At 40.9% G+C, this 19,934-nt stretch overlaps 1 protein-coding gene across 8 annotated transcripts in view; it reads right to left on the minus strand.

Moving 5' to 3' along the window:
• Nucleotides 1-19,934, minus strand: part of NCOA1 (nuclear receptor coactivator 1) — a 182,381-nt gene that overhangs the window by 158,835 nt on the left and 3,612 nt on the right. Inside the window, exon 1 of one of the 8 annotated variants that reach the window (XM_075750316.1) lies at nucleotides 4,971-5,051. The exons of the other annotated variants lie outside the window; for them this stretch is intronic. The gene's annotated coding sequence lies outside the window, so the exon portion shown is untranslated. Of the gene's footprint in view, nucleotides 1-4,970; nucleotides 5,052-19,934 lie in introns of those variants that run through there. 8 annotated transcript variants of the gene reach the window in all.

A 19,934-nucleotide genomic window follows, 5' to 3' on the forward strand; every position in this document is an offset into this window, starting at 1 on the left:
GACAACAGAATTTATTTAGCTTTAGAGCACAATTTTGACAAATGTATTTCTTAAGTTCTTTCGCAAGGAAAATTCATGGCAATTCCCACCAAAACAGCCAGGTCCAACCCTAAGATCTGAACCAACCCTTGCTGCAGCATCTCCTGTTTTGGGAGAGGAAAAGTCCAACTTCCAAAGTACGCGGGCTGAGGCACAGGCTGGCTGTCCCCATAGTGAATCTTATCCTCACGATGAAGTGTTTTTAAATAACCCACTCTCCAAAGATAAATGAGATCTTCCACAGCACCTAATAATTTCAACTCCCTTCCTGATCCATGAGCACTTCCCTGCACCTTTTATTTATTAGGCTTCTTCTACCTCTTCCAGCACACTACAAATTTCCACCATGCGCATCCCTACCTGGAGTAGTTCCACGGGATCCACCCTCCAAACCGTCATCGTTTCACTAAACCCAACAGATAAATTTATTCCATCTGAGATCATCTCCTCTGCTCCTATCTCCACATAACTCCAATCTCATCTTGTTACTACACTGATACTCTCATTCCCCATAAAGTTTGACCACTACACCTCTCTCCATCCATCCCGATCCACCTCTTCACAGGCAATTTGCGTTGTCTGCTCCCTGTTGTAATTTACTACTTAGGCACATTGGCTCTTACAGATTTGACAATTATGAAATACCTTCTGCAGTGTTGGTTGCAATGAAATACCTTATGCTGAAAAAATACTCCTGGCGATAATACCTTGGCTAACTAAATCAAAAAAGATGCCGTGAGTAGCGAGGGTACGTTCTGAACTCTGAGCTGTTCTCACACGTAGTGTAGCTCCTTCCATATCAATCAACGTTTCTTTTGTAGTGTCTTTACACTTTTTTTTTTTTACATCGATTAAAAAATAAATAAAATAAATCCCACTGACTGCTTTCTCTTTTTGCAATCTCTCTTTTAGAGCTTTTTCTAAATAAATAGTTTTATGGCCTTATTAAAGTTACAATGGTCCAAATCATCTTATTATGCAACCTGTTGAGGCAACATTTTGAAAGCATGACAACTGGAAGCGGTGATGATGTATTAATTATTGCAGTGTGAATAAGTAGTTTCATCCTTCTGATGTCCAAGGATGGGACTTTACATAACTTTTAAAGGGAACGGGAAGATTTTCTTCCTTAGATTGCTCTTCAAGAGGCTTCTCCTGAAGTTCTCAAGTCTTGGCTCCTACTCTGCAGAATTCCACCAACAACTTACTACAATCTCCCAGGCAATTTATGATTCTGGCAAGAGTTAGTGCAATCTATCACTCGGGTGACAGACAGAACATAAACTGTATCCTGGCTGACATCATTGCTGTAGTCTCTAGTGAAGTCAGAAGAAACTATTACAAAATGAAAAACAATGCTGTCAGAAGTGCATGCTTTCTACCACTCCTAAATTTACATATTTCTTCCTCAACACAGTTGATTTTGTTTAAAACAAACTTGCTTTATCCAGGAGGACTTTTACCATCACCATTAACTGAAAGACTCAAATAAAAGACTAAATAGAATAGTAGAAAACGAGATTGAAAGCAGGAAAAGGGAGGTTATCAGAATTCTCAAAGCAGCTGCTGTGCTGAAACTACAAAAAAAAAAATTAAGTAAATTTTTAATACCTAATAAGGCCTTAAAAAAATTAAGTAAATGAACAAGGGTCGAAGCTACTAGAAAATGAGCAAATGATTTGATGCTACCAAGAAAAAGACAAGCTAGAGAGGACTACAATTTCCTAAAGGCATCATAAAATTTATTCTAACCCTCCTATAATAACGTAAGGCTTTTATTTGGATCTCATTCACTGTAACTTGCTACACAATGATTCAGTCTCGTTACATAGTCCTAACAAAGCCTTACAGAAAGGTAATTAAAACAGGTGGACTCTTCGCATTCTGTAATTCTCTAAGCAAGGCTACAGCAGGCTGCAGAAGAAACACATCCAACCCCCAAGGGACCCGTGCTTGCTAAACTATTCAGAAAAATGGAGAAAGCCTTGGGTAAATGCCATCCATACGTCAACATCAGAGATAGATCACCAGAAACTCCAGCCTTTGTTTGAGGATAATGCCTCCTACCCAAGGAGAAGTCTCCGTGAGGCTCATCATTAACCACAGACACATCCAAACCATCACACAAGCGAGGAAGCTTTTCCCAACCAAGACACCAACAACGAGGACAACTGGCTTATCAGGTGAATCATCAAGGTCACAGACATCTTCCCATGTTCTCATTCCTCAAACAAACCAAAATGGGAGATAAATATTTGCATATAGCTGCTAAATCCAAAGACTCGACGCCCGTTATTAAACATGAGTACGTAGCAGCCCATTACCACTGGTGAGGACCACCATTTTCCAATAACCCAATGGTTTGGCTCAGGGATCCAAATTTCCAGAGGTAAAAACGTGCAAAGTTGTCAGCTGCTACAGCACGTAGTGTCAGTCCCTTCTCCCCGTTCCAGCGCTGGAGAAGACTTGCATGACAGCAGACTACATGAAGATTGACACTTTTACCTCCCACCGATGACTGCAGCAGCCCAGAAACTTTTCCTGAGTACCCTGCTATTCTGACAGACATTCGTATTATTACCATATTCTTTGTAAGCCAAGCAATTAACGCAACACTGACTTGGCAACTCAATCAAACACAAAAGAAACCTGTCCTATTTAGCTGCCTAACACATCCAAGCACGGGCAAAATTTGTACCGTTCTACCAAAGGCTGCCTTCCCACCAGAAAAGGAACAATAAGAGATTTTTCTACAAAAATGAAGTAACTTAATTAGTGTGCATAAGTACTTACATCTATCCTTTAGCTTTCTGCCTTCCATTCCATCCTGCTCTCATCTTCCCTCTCTTCCTCTTCTCTAATACCTTTATCCAGTTTTCCTCCTCCCTCTTTTCTTTTCGTTGTCCCTTGTTTCCCCTCCACAAAGAGAAAGGTTTGAAATATCAAAGCAGCATCCTCTCCTCTGTGGACACCGCTCCTTCGATTCTTATAATGGCTTTTACAGTTTTTCTTCTTGCTCACTCACTGTTTCTGCGACCACGATTGCAAGGTTGCTCCCTTCGGCAGAGATTTTCAAAGGCGAGATGCTTTGCTGAAACATTGCCTGCCCAGGGGCATGTAAAAGGAACTCTGAGTGCCCACCACACACACAGAAAAAGAAAAGGTTTATAATTTTTTTTAATGTTATTAATACCAAAAGAATGCAGCCAGAATCACGGAATAAATGAGAAGCAACATTAAAATATTTGTGTACTTGTTTACTTCTCTTGCTAATGGTCCTAATTACAGAGGCTACTGTGGTTTAGTAATTTACCTCTCAGGGTACAAAAATTATTTCTAAAAATTCAGTAATGCCCATGAAACTTTATTTAGAAAAAGAATAGGCTCAGATCAAAAGAAACATACCCAACCTGCATCCATGCTTAAGAAAGTAGACCGCAGCAAAGGCAATGCATGAGGACATATGGAATTTCTTCACCGTGATGCTACACGTTGAAAAGTTGAAAGAGCAGAGCAAAGACGCTCAAATAGCATTTCAAACCAGAGAGAAGACGCTGCAAATAGTATTAGCCACCACGGCTATTCATTTAACAGGTTTCTGCTGCAGCCGAGGTGCGCCAAGGAGCTTAGTAAAGCATTCAAAGGCCTGCTGGATCACATTACAGACAGCACTTTCATACTTATGTGCAATAAAGATTGAGTTTAACCTAAATATACATCCACTTAAAGTGACAGCTATCCTTTTAAAAGTAAAAATACTTCTGAACTTTTCTAAAAGTTGTCTTAAACGGTTTAACCTCACTTGCAAAAGTTTCTGAGCAGTCTGGTATCAGTACATCGTGCTCTTGTGCTGAAGATTATGTTCAAGACTAAATCTAGCTACACGTCTGCAGGGAACTGGAACAGCAAGCCCGTAGATGTACTGCAATGGTCTTTTTATCTAAATCAGTTTAAATAAATAGAATTTGCATCTGGCTGGAGACAGGGTATAGATAACGAGCATTCCTGACGCACCAGTTGCAAAACCTGCACGCTGTGGTTTGAGACCTGTCCATTTCTTTAGTTCAAGGCGCCTGAATTCTGCTCTCCTCTACAGCCACCTAGCATCTTTTGCTATGATTTTTCGCAGCAAGATTGTCTACAGCAAGGGCAACAGCTCTGGCCGGCACGGCTAACAAATTTATTCATGTTGGACACACTGGTTTTCAGCCAACATGTTAACAAAGTTAAACTTCCAAAGTGGCTTAAACTAAGACAGCAACTCTCAAGCTGCGATGAAGGTACAGAAGAAAAGCAGTGGCAGGGAAAGAATCCACATCAGCTGTAATTTACCCCAAAAAATCCACTCAGATGATCCTTCAATACCATTTTTCATTCTAGCCCCGTAATATACCTAGCATGTGCAAAAATAGAGGGTCAGGAGCATCCTCTGCTCTCGCTATAGCAGAGCAACCAAAAGCATCATCGATTCAGAGCCTTCTGCTGACAATCCTCAGACTAAAAAACACTAATAAGCAAAGAAAGTCAAAAGGAAAAATGAAAATGAAGGAAAAACAGGGAAGGAGAAAAGCAAGCTAAGTCTTACAATACTGCGAATGACCACGGTTAGCCCACAGTCTCGCAGGACAGTTCTCACAGGGACAAGCACCACTAACTGCCCAGACCCGCCCAGCAGCCACCAAGATGTGTTGGTCATGGAAAACCACTTTACAAGAGCTCTACTACAGGTTGTTTTTTTTTACAGACGCAAGCCGAAGCCTTCTCCTGACAAGGGCTGCTCTCCAACGATGCATACCGTGCTTGTCCTTAAAGCAATTACATGGGCTATGAGCTATTCACCATGTCAACAACAATTTTTCTCCTACGGACTGAAAAGGCTTAGAAAAACAAACCGCTTAAGTCTGCTTCCCTGCTGAAGAGCATCTCTTCACCTGAGCACACGAGGACAGGAACAACGAACAGCTCCTCTCCCCAGGCAGGGGACGGATGGAGAACGTTGAAGCTGCTCTGTCCGGCTCCAGGTAGTAAACGCTACACAACCGGTATCATTTGGGAAGAAGGATAGGAAACACGTTATAAACGTCATTCATTTTTCCACAGCTAGTGCAAGGCTATTGCTGCAAGCTTCTCAAAACTATTTCAGTTTTACTGGTTTCTGGAAATAACTGGTTAAGCTACCGAGGCTCTTACAGCTCCCAGCTCCTCACAAATTCGTGTTATGAGCTGTGGTTTCCTGTTTGTTATGTTTTCTAGTATACTTAAGACATTGACTTGAAATAAGTTGTTTTGCCCCTGCCACCCCGGGTTGAGATTAAACAGTGTAAACATCTGTTTGAGGTAACAAGTTCATCTTGCTTTCAGAAGAGGAAAATCGCCTAAATTCTGGGTCTTTATCGCATCCCTTTGTAAATATACACCTCCTATATTATTTTTTTTTAATAAACCACTCCTCAATGAACATTTAAGCGTTCAAAAATAGCTGAGAGAAAGCTTGAAACTCATTTTAATTACGCTTTCATAAAAGAGTCAACCCATTTCTTCATGCGCTGAAAAGCAGTCATTTAGACTGTCATCTTAGCGAGTGAATTAATTTTCTTAAGAGCAAGCGAGAAAACGAGCAAGATTTAAGTTAATGCCGAGCACCTAGTAAACGCTTGGAGCGTTTACCCAGGTTCTGCATTATACCACCCTTCCTTTAGGGAAAAAGGTCAATCGCGTAGTAAAAGCAAAATACTGTTGAGTCAGGACACCTGCAATCCAGCCCCAGTTCTGAAACCAGGCAGCTGCAGGTCCTTGGCCGCGCTGCCGCAAGCTTGTGACTCCGTTTAGTCATCTGCAAAATGAAATGTTCGGTGACACTGCAAGAGCACGTCTGCGCACGCGTGCGAAGCGCGATCTTTGGAACAAAGAGGTTGTATAGATACCGTGGCTCAGCCTGGGGTGTTTAACGAAGTCGGGCCAGGTATTGTACGCGGCTTACTGCAGTAAAAGGGTATTCCTGCGAGCAGAGTTTACTTTACTCAGGGTGGAGGATGTGTCAGTGTAAACTATACTAACACACAGAACACTTCACCAAGAATAGGATACAGCTAGAGCAGCAAAGGTATACACGCAGCTTTGAATAAACGACTTTGTTCTCCTTTTGGAAAGATTACCGAAAAAAAACCCCAAACAACCCAGCACAGGCAAATGCTCTCTGCTGAGCTGCTCTTTATGGGATGGCAATATTCTGCTGCACTACAACGCACGTTGGATCTAATTACCTTAATAGAGTCACAGTAGGGATGCACTAACTATACTGTCTCCAGTAGGTCACCGGCAGGAGCTCGCTCTCTCTCCCTCTGCCGCACTAAATCTCTCCCGAAGCCACGGAGCAGCACGCTCCGACTAGCTGGCCAAGGAGCATCCCGAGCAAGCCAGAGGAAAAAGCCGTCGTCGATCGGGTTGGGGTAGCAACAAGGAAAAGAGTGTTTCAACCTAGCAGGCAGAAAATCACTTGCTGAGCGCTGCCAAGCTCAGTTGAGATGTCATCTGTGATCCTCGGATGATGCGATAAGCTGCCTGACATCAAATGGAAGCAAGGGAGCTGGAAGGAACCTCTTCTTCGTGTTGTAAACCCCGTAGCGCAATCCCCTTTCCTCTGACAAAGCCGGTGCGTGAGGTGCTTTATTCTCCTGGGACTGCACATGCATTTGGCAGATTGAGAAATCTGTTGTAGTTTCATATAAGATTCCGGTGCAGTAGTAGTATTTTTAAACATATCTGCTTTTGGAGCCCTGTTATACCTAACTTCACAAAACTCTTTATGAAGAAAGGGTGGGAAGAGTTATATTTAAGAAAATCTTTAAGTTTTCTCCCTTTTTTTTCTAGCAAGTCATACTTTGTCTTCTCATTTTCTAGTGAAGTCTGCAGAATGTAGACGTTAACCAACTGTAAGCAAAAAATTTTATACTTTCAGATGATGTTGGTAATTAATTTCTCTCTAAAAGTTACCGTACGTGTCAGCCACCCCGGTCTCTCGTTGACAGACGAGACATATTAAGAAGTTTGCCTTCTAATAAGCCATTGCAGAGGCAGAAGTCTGGCAGGCTGCTACACGTGATGCCTTTAGAAACCCAGGTGTAAAACACACCGATTTCAAGGAGCACGCCACAGGGCGTTGCGGCTCAGCCCCTCCGCTTGAGTTTCCAGTTGTGAAAGTGCATTGTATCCATAATCCAACCTAATGCATATTTTGGCTTCAGTGACTCTCACCAGTAAGGGTTGGGGTTTTTTTTTTTCCTGTTGATAAGGGTTTTGTCCTTGAAGTGTCCTTGAAATACAAGGAGTCAGAAGTTTCTTTATGAAGAAAATTAGTAAAAGATATTCTCCTGGAAATGCATAGACTGGATCATGGGGAAACAGAAACTCAAAGTAACTCATGCCATCTGAAAACACAATCTGTACTATAAAGTCATTAAAAAAAAATTGTTCTGGGCTTCCCAAAAAATACGGTTCTGTTCATTTGTTGATATTTCCCTACTGCAATTTTGAAAGCGGGTTCTGCATCATTTCATAAGGAAGCTGCGAGCAGTAGCACTGCCATGTTGTGCCAAAGAAAGGGCTTCTAAGAGACCTTCTCCCAAACATCAAGTTAAATGAGAAACAAGAAACCTCATTTCTTACAGAAACCTGTACATTAGACACAACAACAGCTGAAATTTTTATTGCTGAAACACCTAAAAATCCAAGTTATGGTTTTAGCATCAAAATGGAAATAGGTAGGAGCCAGCATTGGCTTTTTTTTTTTTTTTTTAATTCCACTGGGAAGTTTTTCTATTACTCTGTGCTTGCAGACTGCGTGCAATTCACCATTTTGCTCGAAGCGACTAGGCGGTGCGAGGCAAAGCATGAAACGCTGAAGAGCTCCGTGCCAGAAACGACCAGCTCGGCTCACCAGCGTGACTCATCACCCAGCAGCACGACCCAGCTCTCCCCAGTCCGACGCTGGGAGTTCAAAGCAATTCCTTCCCCCCCCGCCACCACCCCGTAAAACATCAGGGGCGTTTTCTAAGCAGAATACCAAATAGGAAAAAATCAATTATTTATTTCATTCTTCTAGTTGCAGTTTGCAATAAATAAATAAATATTCACTGTATTTACATAGCACATGTGTATCCACTAAATTTGGAGCAGAAATGTCATTTAAACCATTCCAAGTAGAAATTACAGTCACTTCCAGAGATCCTGATAGGGTATAATACCCTAAGCAAATGTTGCCAAAACATAAAAAAAAAACCAAAACAGATGGATACCACGTGCATCTGTTGGAAGCAAATACAACCTTGCCCAGGATAAAAATCTTCATAAACAATAAAATAAAGCCCTGCATATTTTTAGCTTGACTAAGAGGATTACACAATGGTTTTATGAAGACATTTACACCAGTATTGACAAACCACACAGTAGCGATACACCCACTCACGTAACTGCAGTACGTATAGCAGCCGTTCCTTCGGGAACTGCTTTCAAATACCAGGAGAAAAAAAAAAAACATGCTTCACTCACGACACAGGACTCGCCTGGCAGGAGGACGAAGGTGCTGTGACGGCGTTACGACAGCGCTATCGCATCCAGCAAAGCTCGTTTCCTCAACGCCACAGTCCCAAGGACAGTACTTTGAGCAAGTCTCCCAAGATAAGGGGACTATTAAGGTCTAGTGCCGCAACTATTGTATTGTAAAGCCTTGGGGTGGGGCTTAACTTACTAACTTCCACATTAAGATGCAATTATTCAATTAAAGCAATAATAATAAAAAAACCAACCCCGCGCTACAAATCTGACACTTGGGTCTCGCTGTACCCTAGTATCAGCTTCATCATCGTTAGTGAATTTAAGTTGAGCTGCAGTTGCAAGCTATATGAAAAGATAGGTTATAGAGCCTAATGAGAAATAATATTCTATACATGTCAGAGATTTAAAAACGAGTTTGCAGTTCGAAACAAGACAGAGCAATACAACACCGCCTTGTTCCCTCAACTTCCACTGCAGCTTACAACCTGGGACAGTTACATCAGCCATAATCAATATTTCTAAGTCATCAAGTGTCCATAACGTGGAAGCATTAACTACTACCCCACGCGCACAACCGCAGCCGAGTTCGTCAGTCCTCACTCCTTCAAGAATTGCTCAGCTGATCAACTTTACTCAAGCTGCACTTCAGGAAAACTCATTTCCCTCCACCCCCGTTGTCAAAGCGCACCCAGCAGCCTCCTCTCGCAGTATGTTTGCTGATAAAGCGATATTCAAATGGAAAACCAGATTTTTAAAAGATGCTAATTACTGGCAGCATCTTAATGGCTTCATTAGAATCTAGAGCTCTCCATCAACACCAGAGATCACGCCAGTACGTCAAGGAAAATAAACACTGGTTTCTTTTATTAAAAAAAGTATTTCTTCTTTAGGTATTGCCACAGCAACAAAAGTAGAGAGCACAACTCAAGGATTACAGTATTTCTTCTTTCAAAGTATCATTAATATACACACCTCAATACACAGCAGGGATGTTTCAATATATAACTATCCATTTTCTGGGGGAAGCATAACAAAAAACCAAGGACATTTTGCTACTCTGTCACGACTCGCTCCAGAGGTTTAACTTTGGATTAAAAAGCCCAGTATCTGTCCTGACTAGAACGGATCATTTTGTGGTTAAAACACAGGGTTACACATCAGAAAAATCTTGGATCTATTTTCAGCTCTGCCATAAACATCCACTAAGGTCTTGAGCAAGTCCAGTTAAGCCGACTCCGAGAAAACACCCTTCCTCGAGACTCTGAGAGTAATTCTGTGATAAGAGCAAAGTGTACTAATCACACCGTGGAAACACATCATAATTACTCCCAAATAAACTGTGGATGAAATGGTTAATGCCTACTGTTCGCTTGTGTAGACAACCTGACTTTTCTCAATTTTTAGGAAACAATCATGTTTACATGGGTGAAGTATTTCCATTCTAACACCTTCTCACCACTCTTCTGTACTTTTTCAGAAGAATATTTTCAAATTTGATGGCTGAAACTTCTTCCTCTGAAGTTGGTTTAGACTTTTTTACTTTTTGGTTGGAGGACTGTTCTGGGGGAGGGGAAAAAAAAAACCCCAAACCAGCAATTACCTACCAGACCTGGAGAGCCTGTCAAGCTAACAACTAAAAAAGTACCTACAGCTGAATTTCCAGAGTTGGCCTTGAACTCCTGGAGTCTTTAATCTATCGAACAGAAACGGTAGTACTTTCATATCTCACGAGAAATACTAGAGATAAATTCAAATTAATTTAGTGATTGTGAAGCTCAACTACCATAGCTGCAAGGACTATAGAAAAAACAATGGAGCAATTCATAGAATTTCAAATTCAGAGCAACAACTCGGGTATCAGACCACGCAAATGAATGATAAGGCTAGAAAAAACCCTGAGCCACTGAGCAATGCTCACGCAAAATCCATCCTTTGCTCTAAGATAAGTGTCCCGATGCAACAAAAACAATATATAATTGTGTGATAGTATTTACAGGCATCAAAGCGGTGCCAGAACGGGGCAAAAAATTCTGCCTCTTCTGCACTGAAAAGGTAGTAGCATTATTTAGGCAACAGTTTTTTTATGTACTTCCTTAAATATTTAGACCTCTATGCCATGAACATAAATTACTCATGTGGGACAGGCTGCAAGCAAATGTTGTTTAATAGGTATCACCAGTTTCAATAAATTAGGCTTACATGAAAAATAGTTAATGCTCAAGTTGGCTATTAAAATACTTCCCGCTACTTATGCGGCACATATTAAAGAAGTGCCTCGGTAGTAACTGAACAAATTCCCATTAAAACACAAATACAAATGCCATATTTTACAATTATGTGGCTACAGCGACGGCTGTATTTGCCCAGCTCATGGTTGACTTCACTAAGGGTCTATTGTGGAACACAGACAGCTCACCCAAAGCAATTTTTGTAACAAAAGCCTAAATATTGATATATTATTCCCTCAAAACCTTTGGTAAACTGTTGTAGCTGCCTAAGACCCATAGTCCAAAACAGTAAAGCTGAACTGAAAAAGAAGAGAGGGTAAAAAATACTTTATGTTTGAGAGAACAGGAGGGTTTTCAGCCATTTTTCCTAATTTTCTTTTACTGTAAATACACACTAAATCGTTACTCATTTATCACAACATTTCATGCCTATCAAAACTGCTGATACACTTTTAGTCTGAAAATCCTGAATCACAAACAGTTCGCTTAAGTTCTTACGTGACATCCTATAAGTCTGCCTCTACTTGCAACGAGGATTATTTGAATTTAAAGGCAGAACTTAAACACAGCTTGGGTGTATCAACCCAAGAGGAATCAAGGTAAGCAAAATGCAGACCGCATGTATTATTAAATATTACGCTTACCTGCCTAAAAAAAAAAAAATGTACTAAATATCACCTTACACGACAAGAAATGACAAATATACTTGAATCACGGCAGTCCCTCCCTAAGCAGCTTATTTGTTTGTTTAGTTTTAGGCACAATGGGAGCTTGGGATAATTCAGGTTGCCTGTTACTACCTCATTATAAATACTAATTACTGCTATTACTTACTAAACGTTTATTTGGGTTAACCTATAATGCAAGCCAAGATGCCTTTTCAAGTCTATCTCAGAAGCCCAGCAGGAGCAGTTGTGGTTCCAAAGCGAGTGCGAAGACAGTATTTTATATAGACTTTCTTCTCCTCTCTAACAACCACGAGATTTTTAGGGAGAACTCCAGTCCCTCAATACACCAAAAATCCTTCAGAAGGATGCATTCATTGTGAGAAATAATTCATCCAAGTCTTCACCCACAGCAGCGTGAGAATAACCCTCAGGAAGTGCAGGTAGAGGAGAAAGGGGAGGCAAGTTCAACTCTTCTCCCTTTAAAAAGTGACGACTTTGGTTTAAATTACCTTAGTAATGTTTTGCAGTTATGTTCAAAGTGCTTTGCAATCAACTAATTAATCCTCGACACAGGGAAGTGACATGCTTATTAATTTTTGATAGAAGTAAAATCAAACAGGACAAGCAAATTACTTAAGCCCCAAAAAATCAGGTTTCGAGCCATCTCAAACCAATGAAACAGAAAATGTTCTTTAGCAAACAGCAGCGTATCCTCAGTCTGAAGACAAGCAACCACCAGTTCATTCAGACCCTTCTGTACTGACTTAACAGAGAACATTTTGATAATTCTCGTATCATTTCATAGCATAAATGTCTCAAATAGGTACTAAAAACGAGGCCAGAGAGCTCTACCCACCAGTGAGCAAAAAAAACCCCAACAAAAACCAGATAAATGATTCTATAGACAGCAATATCTAGTGATTTCAATCCAACTAGCTTCTGTGTTTCCGAGTTCTGCGTTTCTTTAGCAAATCTGTGCCTGTGCATCAGCCAGCCACGTCTCCAAGCACAGGCATACTAATTTTCTCCCACATGAGAATTCTCATAGGTCATTTCAGAGAAAAAAAAATAGATAAGGGCTTTTATTTCTTTTTTTTTTTTAATGAGGATGAGGTTCAAAATGGCCAGGTACACAAAACCTGTGGTGTATTCAAGGAGCTTACAGAGATAAGACTATTTATAACATTTTCAGGGACCTTGAACCGAGTATGTAGTAGCCTTAATGCAGCAAGTAGGAAATGAGCCTGTTATAAACAAAGCTTGGCTTCAATACTCAAGAGAGAAAAAAAAAAAAGAGGGAAAAAAAAAATCTCTGGAAACACAACCAACTGCAAAAGAGGAGAAAGACCATCTTCAATTTTTACAGTCTGCTGTGAACAGGGGGATGGAAAGAGCTCAAGGCTCAAACAAGGAGTCTTGATGATATAAATTTATAGCCACTGATGCCTGACCTTTCTACGCAAGTGATCTAATCCCCTTGCAAAGCATCGCAGTGCCTTCCTCCCAGTGCAGTGCTGGTTTATTCCATCTCTACCACATGTTGCTCGCAAGACCACGTTGTAAGAATTTCAAGAACCAGCTGAATGCAATCACTGGCTTAGGAGAAGAACCTCTGCCACCACCTGAAGAAAAATTCAAATCCTTTGAATTTGTTTGAGTTAGAGTCAAAATGATCAATACTTCTACTCCACCCTGCCAGTGAATGACCATCCTGCCACTGGCGGATCAATCTTCGAGGATCCTGTTAGCATTTTGGTAAAGACCATCTCCTCTTCACTGCTCAACAGAAAAACAGCAGCTCTCCAGCTCTGTATTCTCTACCATGACCCTCCCTCGCTTGTACTCTTTCATTATCTTCTACTGATGGAGAAACAGAACAGCCTTTTAGAAATTTCCAGCACTTGGAAGACATAACTTCCACTCATCACAACAGAGAACACTTAATCCTACAGCCTGTTCACGTGTTTGAAGTTCCAGATAGCCCTTTTTTCACTGCTAGGAACACAAGGACGACTTTCGTTACGCAGAAACCTTTGGGGACGTTGAGAAACGCCTTCTATCTACTTAAGTCATCTTCTGAAGGTGGAAACTACTTGCTGATTAAATCCAGTTTGCAGCATATCACAATTTCCTAAATTATTTCACCAGCAAGAGCTGATGAGAACAATAGCTCTGCGCTGAGCCACATGCATCATTCTGCGGGTTAGGAGAGAACTCATTTAGCGCTCTAAATCTCATTATAACTTGCTGATCGGGATGTAAAATACGCACTTATCTCTGAACTGAAGGCTTTTAAACAGCTTGAAACAAACTCAGCTCTTCCGTCTTCAAGTAGCAGTTGTTTCTTATTCCTCGCACTTCGGGAGGCCTATCTGAAGAACTCTCTTAGTAAACAAATTAAAATTATATCGCTGTATTGGATTTAAACAATTTAAACCAAAAGCTAAACGCTGTAGACCAACTGTTCAAAGCGTAAATGCAGATCCAAGGGTCAAATACCGAATCGCCAAATTTCCCCGTGGCAAGCTGGCCGAGTCTGTGCCAACCTGTAAAACGGGAATACTTTCCTGCTCCCGAGAGACAGTGCTTACACTTAGGAAAAGTCCCCGGCAGCCTCCGGACAGCGAGGGGTTTGTTTCAGCAAGCAGGACTTTCTCGAATGTGCCTAAATTTGCAGCAAGACACGACTCCAGGGGCAGATGGAGCAGTGCAACAGCCCTGACAGCATGACACTGCCAAACACCCATTGCAGCAACCTCCAGTAGTTTTAGTATCAACGTTTCCCCCGTCAGCACAGAGGGAGGAAAATATTTCCAGGCTAGTATTCTTTGGGGGGGTTGTTGCTTTTTTTTTTTTAATTTTTAATGGCTGTTCTGTCTATTTTCCCCTCGCATTTTAAACCTCTGCAATGAAACTTAAATCTTGTTTAACTAGATTTGTTTAAACTCCTTTTACAAACCCCAAAAAGTTTATTTCCAGCCTGCCAGTTGCACGCAAAATGTATAAATTACCAAATGTAGGTATTTTCCAGCATCTAGGAGGAAACCCGAGAGTAAAAGCATGCTTCTTGTTTTTGAAATACCTCCTTAAAAAGCCTTCAGAAGTTATTTAATACTGTTTTCAAGAAGTCCGTGGTATCTCTGTAATCATACATTCTGTGGCAAGAGGAGGAATTCAGGAATCCAGCTCTCCTTGCACGTAGCACCATGCACGCACACCTATAAGCAAGTCAACAACCGCGGTGACAAGCAGGGCTGTTCTAAGTTTGGGAACCAAGGCTGCAGTTTTTTTGGAGGCCAGCAGCAGCAACGTGTTTCTGCTTTCTTAGCGATGTACTCACACGCTCGACCTCCCAAACCAGATTCTCTCTTCCCTCCCTTCTACTGGACAACATTTCCCCGCAGCACGACTTGGTCATCGACCCTTCTGCACCCCAAAATGAAAACCCCACTTAAAAATCACACCACATTCTCCACAAACCAGGACACATGACAGTTACTCTCACTTGTGATGTTTATTCTCTTTCTGCATCCCCCCAGCCCTGCTGACCTGGCCCAATCAACCTATGATCCTACCACCGAACGCCAAAACCTTTGCTCCCCATCTTCCACACTCACCCCAGCTTCCCAAAGCAGGATTCCTCACACATCCTCATCCACCATCTCCATCCTCGCTCCTCTACAACCTCAATCAGAAGCACGAGCACATCTGCAAACCCCAATTTTGTGGCTCTTCACAGGTGTTGACAAACCCCTGAGTACCACCACAAGGAACCCACCTACACCAAGGGTCCCACAACAGCTAGCTCACACTCGGCATCAGGAATTACTGATTTCACATCGCAAAATACCTCGTTTTGGAGTAGTCTGCATACCACGCGTGGCACAGTTTGGGAACCTCTGCTCTAAAGAACAAAAGCCATCAGATGTCTGTCATCAGAGCTACTCGTCGATGACGCAGAGACCGCTGGAGCCAAGCCTCTTTTGCTGGCAAATTCAAGGAAAGTTGCACCCAATTTAATAAATCCACATACACAACCAGAGCAGTCGAGTGCACCAGGTACTTGAGAAAAACCTGTCAAGTGCCTTTTACCTTTCACTAACACTATGCTACTTGGGCAAATTATCCAATTGCTGTGATTCTGTTTTATTCACCTGAAAAATGAGCGTAAAAATCAGAATAATTGGAATGATATTTCTTTGTCTTGCAGGGGCATTACAAAAAGTAGCCAATCCATGTGAGATGCTCCGTTCATATCAAAACTGAATGTCATAAAGCAGCTTATCATCTAAAAACATTAGAAGAAAATTAAGTAGGTTGCAAAATCAAGCACTAAAAATTATAGAGTAACAGATTTATGATCATCTGTGCAACCTTAATCCGTTCCACTTTGTTAGTCCAGCCCATACAGTGAATAAGTCAGAGAATCTATGGAAAAATATCATGTGGCTACAAAATTATAATTACAGTTGCATCTGTTTTTCCTAACTTTTGAATGTTCAGCTTTACAAACGAAATAGCTTCTTGATTTAATGGAACTTTCCAGGCTTTGGTTCTAGTTTGCAATATCAAATTGTACTTTTTTTGATACGTTGTACTGAAACATATTTCATCTGCAACAGTATCAGAAAACTATATTAAATTATCACATTATATGACATGGAAACAGATTTAATTAACAGAATCTCAGTAGCTTATTTTTCCATTTTCACTGAATTTGAAAAAAAACTAGATGAAAGTATATTTACCAGATAGTTATTTTCCATACAGTGAACTTTGTATATACAATATTGTTTCCGTTTCCAACAACAACAAAAGCGTAAAATCAGGCCAAATGCTATTTTCAATGGCATTTTTAAATTCATTAAAGCTTTTACTCATTTATTTTGGGCCTTCAAAGGGATTATCACCGTTGCATCTTCAAAAACACAAAACTTCATGCCAACTCCGTCAAGTCTGGGTAAACTATTTTAAAGGTTAAGGACACGACTATTAATCTAGCTGTCAGAGGCACTGGGATCCCACAACTTCCACTACGCCTTCAGTGAATATTCCACACTGAAGACAATCTGATTACACTACAATATGAATCCGGGAATGCGATTTCGGGCACCCAGGGAAAATTCACACAGAAGTTTTTTCACAAAGAACACTTAAAAACAACCTCTATAGAAAAATATTTGCTGGGACAACAGGATACGCTTGAAAGAGTACCAAGAAAGCTTGCAAACTCTATAAATACAAAGCATATTCCAAAATGCTGGATTTTCATAACCTTAATTTAAAAGAAAACAAGAGTTCCACGCTGCCAAAGGCAGAGCTGGTTTCAATCCTTATTCCTACCCTGTGAGTCAGAGGCGCCCGCATAACACAGTGTTTTACCTGATCCTTCACCAGCAGCTCTCATTTATTCCATAAACCAATTCTTAAAATGACATTTGGAGACACAAACAGAGGTATTTTACACATCAACTCCATTCCAAGAAATTCTAACTATTCATACAACGGCAAATTAGACTTCACGCTAATTACATTTCAATAGACATTGAGACTCTCTGCTCAACTTTACAGTAAGTTGAGATATAAGCATATTGTAAACATTCAAGTTTCATATCCTCAGCAATAGTGTGCATGCAGCATTTCATTATTAAATTTGAACTTACAAGTCATATAAGAATGCAGCATGATCTACTGGGTTCTGCTATAAATGATTCTACTATAAATGTTTCCAGAGTGTCCAGTTATCATTCCTTCAATCCTAACGCAGCATCTTCCATCATTAAAAAATACTCATCTGGTATCCACCTTGAAGCTGAGCACCATTCACAACTGCAGCATGGAAGGAAAGTCTGGTGAACTCATCCTGCCAAGCTTTCCTGTGAAAACTCTGCTTGGAAATCTCTGCTCATAAAAAAGAAACAGGTAGCATAACTGCCAGCTGTTTACAGAATTAGTGGGAAAACCCAGAACTTGTCAGCAATCACATTGAAGAAACACATGAAAGACAAAGGAATTGAGCTTACACACCCAGTCCACAACAGGTTTAACTCTAGCTAGTTGTTTATTTTCACGCACAATTTTTCCAGTATGATTTAAAATAACTGGTCAGAAGCATGTGTCAAAATCCTTTTCAGGTTAGTCAGACTTTTGTCTAAAAAACAACCCACTTCAAAGACAGAGGCTGACTAGCACTTCCACTAAAAAGTTCATGTCTCAACTTATTCAAGATCTCTGACGTTTGTTGATAAAACTGGATGCAAAGTCTCAGATTAAGAGCAAAATACAGGCTCTGGGGGAGAGAAGAAGAGAGGGAGGATAAGTAGGAAGTATGGTATTTGCAAGAAACAAGAAGAAAGAGAAGTTAAGGAGTCCGAGCTGTGAGGTTTCTTGTGCAATTTACATATGAATCTGATTTAATGGTCTGAAAAGTTCAGGGCTTTTCTCTCCTGTTTCTTCAATCCAGGAGTTATACAATGTTAACAGAAAAGGAAAAATAAAAGAGAAAAATATTTTTAGTTTCCATTGTTAAATTCTCAGTGCACTTTTACTGAAGGATTACAACACCTACTTTTTTATTATTATTATTGAAACAGCAAATACTATTCTGAAACCTTCAGGACAAGGGGATCACCGTGCTGTGGGTTGGAATCTCTCTCCCCTCCCGAGACCCTTGTTTCCAAAGACAGCATATGCTGCAGACAGGAGAAAACACTAACATTAAGCACATAACGTTAACAATACCTAACCATTTTGATATTGTGTGATACCATTTAAATCATTTGATCCCAGGGTAACCCTCCATTCACAATCAGGATCTGAATTCCACATATGTGGAAAAGCTACTGATTTGTTTGGGTTTAAAACAGTTCCTCAGTCATAATTTCATCATAGGAATACAAGAAACAAGTCTACTTCTTCCTTGCCTGGCACATTGCCTTATTGGTGAAGTCTTCACACTCTGAAAATCCAAAAAAAATGAGACCCTTGGGAGTTCAGATGTCACATTAGAAAAGGGAGGGGTGGAAATTAAGCCAAAGAAACACTGTTTTGAGCTTGTTTCATAGCATATTCCATGATAGATAATTTAAAATAAACACAAAATAAACATAAATAGCTCAAAACAGATGTTTTAATGATTTGTGTTCCAAAATAGCTAGTTGCAGTATCAGCCTTGACCAAGACATTATTGACACTTGTTTAAAACAGGATCTAACGTTTAAGGATCTTTTCTCTCTGTAGGAAAATACAAACACATTCAAGAGCCCTTCCACTGATCACCTTTAAGAAGCTGACAATTTATGGATCCTTAGCGCAAAACAAGGACACTGTCAATTCACTAACCAAGGCAAGTCAGCAAACTGTTGACTTCTATTTTCACAGCACTGTTTTCCTTTCCTAGATCACCTTCCTGTAACTCACCAACTTGCATCAGCTTCACTAAATCAAGGTAAATCTCTGCGTGGACACACACTGGTTTAAACAGGACTGCCAGAATAGCTTACAGAACATAATAAACGAGTAAGCAGGTTTAAACAGATTTAAGAATATCTATGTGCAGATTTACCTAAGTTGGTTAACAACTCTACCTAGTTTAGGTCATGCAACCTTGTCCATCGGACCTGAGCACTTGGGTGAAGATTCTTACTGCAGGGTCTGAGCACCAAAAACCCCTCCTCGCTTTTTCCCCACTCACCCAAGGGCATCTAAGAGAAAAATCCCGCTGCTCCTTGTGTCAAGACGCGTTGGAGTTGCTTCCCAGTCAACTGGGTCAACCGCACAAGAACCTACCTATCTTTTCAGGGGAAACAGTAGGAACAGTATTGCAGGATTGTCAGCGCAGAAGCTATTTAGCCTGCATTTTCCCTGCGGAGCATACTGGCGCTAGCCCAAAGCCAAGCAAAGCCTAGTTTCTAACCTACATTCCCAGCCAGGTAAATTAGTTCAGGCTTAAAGAACCTCCAAACCAGTTCAGCAGTTCTTTACCTTTGTAAATGACAGGAGCTCAGGTAAAGTGCACGGTGCTGACACATCCTTTATACCTAGACCAGGCCTCTGAGCGCTTTAAAGTCTGTCCCACAGCAAAACCACAGCATTTTAAATGGTCAACTTTACATGGAGATGCTGCCGTAGCGGTAAAAACCTGTTCTGCATCACCCTGACTCACATGTGTGAGGCCAAGTACGCGAAGAGTTGAAGCCATTTACAAGCAAGCCCCAAGTTTTAATATTGCAGCTACAGGCAAACATCCTATTCCAGATCCTGCTGCGCCAGGGGAAGAGGTTAAAGCTCCTGGATGATCAGAGCTACTTCTGTGAATCCTCCTTCACCCACCATGGATCAGCCCCAGCAGCGGGGAGGCAAGGAGAGGCAGCACGACAGCAGGCAGTCACCTCCAAACAGACCGTAAAGTGCTGGTTCGCTGCAATGTTATTAAAAAAAAAAAAAA

The sequence above is a fragment of the Balearica regulorum genome, chromosome 3 (assembly GCF_011004875.1).
Source record: "Balearica regulorum gibbericeps isolate bBalReg1 chromosome 3, bBalReg1.pri, whole genome shotgun sequence".
Classification (NCBI taxonomy): domain Eukaryota; kingdom Metazoa; phylum Chordata; class Aves; order Gruiformes; family Gruidae; genus Balearica; species Balearica regulorum.